Below are 9,618 nucleotides of genomic sequence, written 5' to 3'. Positions count from 1 at the left end.
TGAATCGAGCAACACATCAAAAAGCTAATCCACCCCAATCAAGTAGGCCTTATCTCTGGGATGCAAGGTTGGTTCAACATATGCAAATCAATAAATGTGACTTACCACATAAACGAATCTAAGGACAAAAACCACATGATTATTTCAATAGATTCAGAAAAGGCTTTCAGTAAAATTCAACACTGTATTAAAAACTTTCAATCAACTAGGTATTGAAGGAACATACCTCAAAATAAAAGCCATTATCATGGCTATGACAAGCCCACAGCCAACATCATACTGAATGGGCAAAAGCTGGAAGCATTCCCATTGAAAACTGGCATAAGATAAGGATGCCCTCTCTCACCACTCCTACTTAACATAGTATTGGACGTCCTGACCGGGCAATCAGGGAAGAGAAAAAAATAAAGAGCATCCGAAAAGGAAGAGAGGAAGTTAAACTATCCCTGTTTGCAGACGACATAATCCTACACCTTGAAAACGGATCTCTCTTGGATCTCTTGGATAGTCTCGATCCAAAAGCCCCTTAAATTGATAAACAACTTCAGCAAAGTCTCAGGCTACAAAATCAATGTACAAAAATCACCAGCATGCTTGTACACAAACAATAGTGAAGCCAAGAACCAAATCAGAAATGCAATCCCATTCACAATTGCCACAAAAAGAATAAACTACCTAGGAATACAGCTAACCAGGAAAGTGAAAGATCTCTACAAAGAGAACTACAAAATAGTGCTCAAAGAAATCAGAGATGACACAAACAAATGGAAAAACATTCCATGTGCATGGATAGGAAAACTCAATATCGTGAAAATTGCCATACTGACCAAAGCAATTGATAGATTCAATGCTATTCCTATCAAACTACCAATGACATACTTCACAGAAATAGAAGAAACTATTTTAAAATTCACGTGGAACCAAAAAAGAGCCCTGATAGCCAAGGCAATCCTAAGCAAAAAGAACAAAACTGGAGGCATCATGCTACCTGACTTCAAACTATACCACAGTAACCAAAACAGCATGGTACTGGTACAAAAACAGACACACAGACCAATGGAACAGAATAGAGAGCACAAAAATAAGGTCACATACCTACACTATCTGATCTTTGATAAAGCTAACAAAAACAAGCAATGGGAAAAGGACTCCCTATTCAATAAATGGTGCTGGGATAACTGGCCAGTCACATGCACAAGATTGAAGCTGGACCCCTTTCTTACACCATGTAGGAAAATTAACACAAGATGGATGAAAGACTTAAATGTAAAACCCAAAACTGTAAAAAACCTGGAAGTCAACCTAGGCAATACCATTCTGGAAACACAGGAACAGGCAAAGATTTCATGACGAAGATGCCAAAAGCAATTGCAACAAAAGCAAACATTGACGAATGGGATCTAATTAAACTAAAGAGCTTCTGCACAGCAAAAGAAAACTATCAACAAAGTAAACAGACAACTTACATAATGGGAGAAATTTTTGCAAACTGCGCACATGACAAAGGTCTAATGTTCAACATCTACAAGTAACTTAAATTTACAAGAAAAAAAAACTCCATTAAGAAGTAGGCAAAAGACATGAACAGACACTTTTCAAAATAAGATATACATGTGGCCAAAAATCATATGAAGAAAGCTCAACATCACTGATCGTTAGATAAATGCAAATTAAAACCACAGTGAGATACCATCTCACAACAATCAGAATGGCTATAACTAAAATTTAAAAAACAATAGGTGCTGGTGAGGTTGTGGAGAAAAAAGAAGTCTTATACACTGTTGGTGGGAGTGTAAATTAGTTCAACCATCATGGAAAGCAGTATGGTGATTCCTCAAAAACCTAAAAACAACTATCATTTGACTCTGCAATCCCACTGCTGTATATATACCCAAAGGAATAGAAATCATTCTATCATAAAGACACAGGCATGTGTATATTCACTGCAGCACCATTCACAACAGCAAAGACATGGAAGCAACCTAAATGCCCATCAGTGACAGATTGGATAAAGAAAATGTACGTATACACAGTGGAATGCTATGCTACCATAAAAAGAACAAGACCACATCCTTTGCAGGAAAACGGATGGAGCTGGAGGCCAGTGTACTTAGCAAACTAACACAGAAACAGGAAACCAAATACCACGTGTTCTCACTTATAAGTGGGAGCTAAAAGATGAGAACGTGTGGACACACAGAGGGGAACAACACACATTGGGACCTTTTGGGGGGTGGAGGGTAGAAGGAGGGAGAAGATCAGGAAAAATAACTAATGGGTACTAGGCTTAATATCTGGGTGCTGAAATAATCTGTACAACAAACCCCCATGACATGAGTAGTTTACCTGTATAATAAAGCTGCACATGTACCCTTGAACTTAAGAAAATTCTTTCATGTTAAACATTCACACACACACAAAAATTAAAAATTAAAAGTGCAGATGCTGTTTATAAGCACTCGCTTATGCATCTAGAACTTTGTTCTGTTGGCTTTTTCATTTAGGCAGCTCTCAGCTGTCAGTACCACTAAAACCTGCAGCCAGCACTTGTCTTATTCCTGCATCTCTAAGTTCAGTTTTTGATGAATCATGACCCATGGAACCCACAAGTAGACTCAAAGCCCAGCAAATACCAAGTACATAGAATGCTCTCTTCCTTCTTTCTCTGATGACACTTGCATCTTTGAACATGAGCCTACTGGGAGCACTGAAAATCTGTATATCTCCCAAACAAGCATAAAAGTGTGTGAATCTGATTTTAGAGGGAGGTTTGATTTTGGGGAAAAGCTTTGCACCTGGGAGAGAAATTACTCTGGCTATCATTTTGCCCCAAATTGTGTAATCTTAACAGAGTCACTTCTTGTCTTGACTTTTCATTTCCTCATCTGCAAAAGACGGTATGAGTCCAGCTTCACAGGCTACTTCCTCCCACCCTGCAAACTGTGATTTTAATCAGGTAATTCTGCCCATACTGAATTATTTTCAATAAAAAATATAGAACATTGGGAACATTTGAAGAAATATCTGTAACATGTAAATTATTAAACATGACAACAAAGCAAACCGCTATGAACTCACAACCAATCATTCCCACAAAACCTCCTCTCCCCGCCACTCTTTTGGCCTGCACAGTTTTGCTCATTAGAGGTGCCCATCGCAGCATTCCCTCTCTTCACCGGTGGAACGTTAAGGTTCTAATGGAAGATCAGTTGATAGTTCCATTTTCTTCTTCCCTTTAAATAAAGCATTGTCAAAATACCTTCATTTAAAAATAACTTTCCTGCTTGTAATCCCAGCCCTTTGGGAGGCCATGGTGGGCAGATCGCTTGAGTCTAGGAGTTCAAGACCAACCGGGGGAACATGGGAAAACCCCGTCTCAACTAAAAATACCAAAATTAGCTGAGCATGGTGGTATGCGCACCTGTAGTCAGTCCCAGCTATTCAGGAAGCTGAGGTAGGAAGATCGCTTGAGCCTGGGAAGTCGAGGCTGCAGTGAGCCAAGATGGTGCTACTATGCTCTAGCCTGGGTGGCAAAGCGAGACCCTGTCTCAAAAAAAATGAAAATAATGAAAATGAAAATGACTTTCCTTAAAATTATTCAGCACATCCATATTAAAACAAAATCACTTGGTTATTTTGCTGAGGAACATACTTGTCTAATGGCTAGAATCAGGATTTCCATTCTGTCAAATAGGAAGAAGATTATACTGGAGCAGTTTGAAAATTTCTAGTTTCCTTGTTGGCATATAATTGTTTTTGGAGGGAAAAAACCCCAAACATTTGCTAAATATCTGCCATATGCTTTAAACTAATTTTGTAATGTTTACCATATTCTGAAAATGAACTGCTCTGCTGACATAGTTATTCAGTCTTGAAACAGATGGGAGTCTGTGTGTGGGGGAGAAATGATTTTTAGGAATCAAAAGCATTTAGGAAATGGAAGAATTTTAGGAATCTTTTAATAAAAGATTCAAAAATTATCCCTGTTAATATCAAATTTTGGTCATGTGGTTGTTCATATAATTATGTGGAAACTCTTTCCAATGCTTCTGTTCAGGTCAGACAGTTTACAATTTCCTGGGAAGACTCCTTTGTGCCAACAATATTCTTTATTGTATATTTTAACACAGATGTTCTTTGACTTATGATGGAGTTACTTTCCGATAAACCTATCATAAGGTGGGAATACTGTGTAAATATTAAATAAAAAAATGCATTGAATATACTGAATCTACCAATATCCTAGCTCAGTCCACCTTAAACATGCTCAGAAGATTTGTATAGTTGGACAAAATCATCTAACACAAAGCCTATGTTATACTAAAATGGTGACAATCTCATGTAATGTATTGAATACTGTATGAAAAGTGAAAAACATAATGGCTTATGGGCACTCCAAGTACAGCTTCCAAAATGGTAAGTTGAACCATAGTAAATCTGACACTATCTACTTTAGTAAATTACTTTTCACAGCAAATATTAAGGAACTCAGAATGACCTCATGACTTAAAGAAATAACACCTGTACCCCTCTTATCTGCAATAGAAATTTTAAAACACTGATTTTATTTTGCACCTTTTTACTTAAAAATATGAATGCACATTTAAAATCTTGTTTCCCTTTCTTCATTTTATTCACCTGTGTGCCACATATTTTTATTGACTCTAGTGAGGGCAAATGCATATGGAATTTTACTAGATCCCAATATTTGTATACAGTTTTATTAAAGTAAAACCTCATATAAATATGTCCATCTTATGTGTACAGATCAATGCATTTTTATAGATACCTGTGTCGGTGTAACCACTACCCAGGATCAAGATACAGAATATGTCAGCTCCCAGCACTCTAATGCCCCGCCTCATCATTACCAACCCTGCCTCAGAGATAACCACTATCCTCACTTCTATCACTATAGGTAAGTTTTGTTATTTTGGAATTATAGATAAATTATAGTCCTTTTTCGGTATGTGGCTTCTTTTGCTCCACATTATATTTGTGAGATCCATTCATGTGATCATGTTTAGTCATAGTTTGCTCATTTTTACTGCTGTGTAGTATTCCAGTGTATGACAAAACCAACATTTTAGAAAATCTGTTTTCACTTTGATGGACATTTGAGTTCTTCCCAGTTTGGGGCTGTTATGAATAGGAGTAATATGAGCTTCTTTTACTCATCTTTTGGTGAATATGTTTGTATTTCTACTGGGTAGAGATCTAGGGTCTGTAGCATATGCTGGTAGTAGCATAAGTTCAGCTTTAGTATATCCTACTTAACAGTTCTTCAGCCACGTGTGGAGGTGCATGCCCATAGTCCCAGCTACTCGGGAAGCTGAAGCATGAGGGTTGCTTGAGTCCAGGAATTCAGGGCTACAAACAAAACATCAATTCCTCATAAGTGGGACATGAGGGCTCCATGTCTTTGCCAACATGGTGAAACCCCATTTCCACCAAAAATACATAAATCATCCAGGTGTGGTGGCGCGTGCCGTAGTCCCAGCTACTCAGGAGGCTGAGGCAGGAGAATCACTTGAACCTGGGAGGCAGAGGTTGCAGTGAACCGAGATCGCACAACTGCACTCCAGCCTGGGAGACAGAGTGAGACTCTATCTCAAACAAACAAACAAAAAAGAAACATACCTAAAATAAGTGGAAGCCTGCAAAATCAGCATGTGATTTGGTCATCAGAAATCAGGTTAGCATAACTAATCTGAAGTTATGTGAAAGTTCTCCGAATGAGTGTGTTAGGCAGCCTGGGTGATGACAACTCAGAGGCCTTTAAATCTCCTGGACAGGTTCTACCAGCTCTGTTTGTGCAACCATCAGTAGTGACTGCACCTACCACCTCCCTTGTCTCTGTCTTGGAGTCTTTTGAGTAGGAAGCAAATTTGAGTTCTTTGAACTCAAGGGATAATGACTCACAGTCACAGTTCTGGGTATTACATTTAGTTACAGAACCAATTCACAGGACAAAAGGAATTCCTCTTCCAGCATACTGTCCAGGACTTTATAAATGCAAAACTCAAAGCAAACACAGTGATTTCTGTGTTTGTATATTGTGTTTGGATATTTAGCCATGTTCCAGAACCTGGATAAATCACTGTCTACTAGTATGGATCCTTCTCATCACTGCAACATGAGAACGGAAAGCCATTTAGCTACTTTCTTGGTCTATGGTTGTAATAGTTATCGATTGCTGTGTAACAAACTTAGTGGGTTGAAACAAGACACATTATCTTGTAGTTTCTGTGGCCAGGGGTCTGGGCACAGCCTAGCTGGGTCCCCTGGTTAGGGGGCTCGCAAGCCTGCAATCCTGGCATTATCTAGGACTGAGTTCTCATCTGAAAGCTCTATTGAAGCAGAATCTGCTTCTAAACTCACACATGTTGCTGGCTGAGTTCATTTGCTTGTAGTTTTATGACTAAGGGACCTGGCTTCTTGTGGGCTGTTGACTGGTGGTTTCCCTCTTGGAAGCCACTTCCAGTTCCTACAGCCTTCTGGAAATTTCTCCCAATGAGGTCCTTTTTCACTTGGCATTTATTCTGTTGAGCCAGAAGGAGAGGTGTCTGCTAGCAAGATGGAGTCTTCCATATGGAACCTAGTCAAGGAGCGAACATTCCATCACCTTCTGTTAGTTCTGCCTCTAACCACCGGAATAGGGTGAAGGTGATGGGATGTCCCAATGGGAAGGGATTCCCCATAGAAAGGAGCAGCAGCAGGCAGGGGTCACGGGGCCACCTTACTGTCTGTCACAATAGCCGACTTTGAAAGTTGTCCAGCATCCTGACGGCCATGCACAGATTCCGTCATGGTGCTTTAAAATTATTTACTAAAACCCACAGAGAAAAGAGGTAAGAAGATACTTCCATGTTACTCCCAAAACTTCTTGTGTATAGTCTTATTGGACCCCCGCTGTGATCCTCCCCAGAGGGATGATCAAGCCAGGACCACCTGAAAATGCTCTCCTAATGACTCCTGACACCTAATGTAAGTTTGTTACACAGACTCTATTGTCCGGGGACATGGTGTCCTTTCTTCATTCCCCGGGCACTCTTAGCGAGATCATGCACCCCGCCTCTCTCTGCTCCTCAGTGTTGAACTTCAGGTACTACTTCTCCCAATTCCCACTCCCCACCCTCCAGGGAATCAAAGGCCTTCTGCCTTTCAAAATTCAAACACCCAACTGCACACTAGATGTTACATTTTTTATGGAGGAGAGGGTGCTGGCTTTTTATCAGATTCTCAAAGGGTCCCCTTCTACCCCAAAAGACAAAGAACCATGATGTTAGAAGATGTCCCCCGGTACATGTGAAGGAAAAGGCCGACAGCTCTAGTGTGAGGCTACAAGCTTGCCATCTCGCTCCCATCCCCTGCCCAGGACAACAGGCCTGAGAGCCGGGCAGTCCTTGACAAGCCAGCAGTGCTGGTGCCAGAGGAAAACAGGGTGGGTTGTGCACCTGGGCTGGAGCAGTTCCAGGCCCCACTTAGCTTATCAACTGGCCACTCTGTCTAGGTCTTGAGGCTCAGACCTTGTGAGCTGATAGCATCCTCCCTCCTTCCAGAGTCAACACAGCTGCGGGCCCGAGAAGCTGGCAGCCATTCTCAGGAAGGGGATCGAATGCCACGTTATCGCTGGACAGGCAGGTGTGTGGCCTTCACTGGGACGGGCCCCTTTGGCTTGTTCTCCTTATCTCCTCTCCTCTTACGGCCCTACAGTGGTTATTGAGGGCAGTGGATCCAAGGGCAGAATCTCTCTCCTGCCTCGGGCTCCCTGAGATCTGTGGCTGACATCCACCATCCCTCAGTGTTCCTCACTCTTCTTCAGTCTGATGTCTTAGTCCCCCAGACATTTCTTATTCATCACTGGTAAGCAGCGTTGCAGGGTCCCCGTGCCTCTAGAACCATAGGCATGGGCAGGAATGCAGACTCAGCAGCTGGGGAGGGGGCTTTGGACCTGTGTCTGGCAAATATCCTTGGGCTGTGACGTGGTGGGCTGGACTGCTGGGGAAGAGACAGAGACCAGCTGAGCATCGCAGGTTCGGGAATTCTATGTGGTGCCAACACCACAGAGGTCTTCAGTCCTGTGTGAGCAGAGCTTAAAGGGAAATGTCACGTTAGGGAGAGCTGCAAGGTTTCCTGCCACACAACATCAGGAGAAAGAAGTCACTTCTGTATCTGGGTACGACTGGAAAGGTGAGCCGCAGGACGAGAAGCGGAGGAATGCATTCTGGAAAGCCCATCAGGCCAGATGGGCAAGTTATCCTGGGAGTGATTGACAGCAAAATCACACCCAGGAAATACAGAGACTGAAGATGGCCCCGCTTCTCATTCTATGTACAACCAGTTTCAGAAGAGAGAGGGAGGCCACGCTGATTGTTCTTGGAAAAAGTCAGCATTGGTGGCACCTGTTCAGACTGGATGAGAGCAGGTACGATGGACGTGACTCAGCTCCCGACAGGCAGTATCCCAGGGAGCAGGGACAAGCAGGTCCCCAGCTCTGGTCAGAAAGCAACCTGGACCCCGAGTGGTCTGCTGCTTTGCCTGACAACCCTGCCTATAAACTGCTTGTGAGCAGAACAAGTGAGCAGGTGTTCACCCCTGGCATTCACAGGCCCTGGTTCGAACGGGGCCGATTTTGAAGCAAGGGCTGCCAGGCCCTCAGAGGCAGGAACTTCCGCCCATTGCTGTGTTGCTGCAGCTCACGGCACGCTGTACCCGCACAGACGACGTGCTCCTGGGACTCAGGTCAGGGAACAAGGGAGGGGTCAATGTGATGGACAATTCTGGCCGAGAGAGAAGCAGGCATGGGTGGAAGGGGGATGGAGAGAGAGAGAGATGAAGGCAGGGCACCCTCTCGGAGACACAGTTGGGCTTGTGCTCTGAGGACTCGGCTCAGAATTCAGCCCCATCTCCAGGTCACCTCGAAGCCCTGATGTTGCTGGGCTCCCCTCGGTGACACTTGCCTTCTCAGTCTCACCAGCCTATTCTGATGGCTTCGACTGATGCCCTCTGTCCTTCTGGCAGAATCTGTGAGGAATGCGTGTCCTGGAAAGGAGGGTGAGAGTCTCCACCCAGAACTTCTCGACTGCAGTGCTGTCAACACAGCATGAGTGTGTGAGGTACTGAGGTCTTCGGCCCCGGGGAACCCCAGGTGCGCTCACGGCTTCAGGTGCGGCAGCCTTCTGCATCCCGGCATGTGGCACACAGAGTGTCATGTGCTGTGTGTACCACACGGTGAAACAGGTGGAGACGCTGACAGCAGGCTTAGCTTGGAAGCCACGCCCCAAAGGAGCTTCAAAGAAGAACCCCCTCCACACCCTCAGGAGAACGACTCTTGGTTGGAAAAGGCCTGGAAGTGACCATATATACAGTGCTTCATCTCTTTCTCAGGACTATCAGGACAGAATTTACATTTGAAAAGAAAAAAAACATAGAAACCTTTGCAAAGGGCTGCCAGTGTGTTTTTCTCTGAGGAACCTGCAATGTGATGAACATTTTATTTCCCAGAAAGCCAGAGGCTGGGCAAAGGCAGAGGGGCCGCGAGGCTGCTCCCAGGTAGGGAAACTACTGGAGCAGGGAAATGCTCCACCTCCCAGAGGGACCATATGTCCAGAGCGT

The sequence above is a fragment of the Piliocolobus tephrosceles genome, chromosome 7, assembly GCF_002776525.5.
Source record: "Piliocolobus tephrosceles isolate RC106 chromosome 7, ASM277652v3, whole genome shotgun sequence".
Lineage (NCBI taxonomy): Eukaryota > Metazoa > Chordata > Mammalia > Primates > Cercopithecidae > Piliocolobus > Piliocolobus tephrosceles.
The sequence above is the reverse complement of the archived record's forward strand: the minus strand, read 5'-3'. Positions refer to the sequence as shown.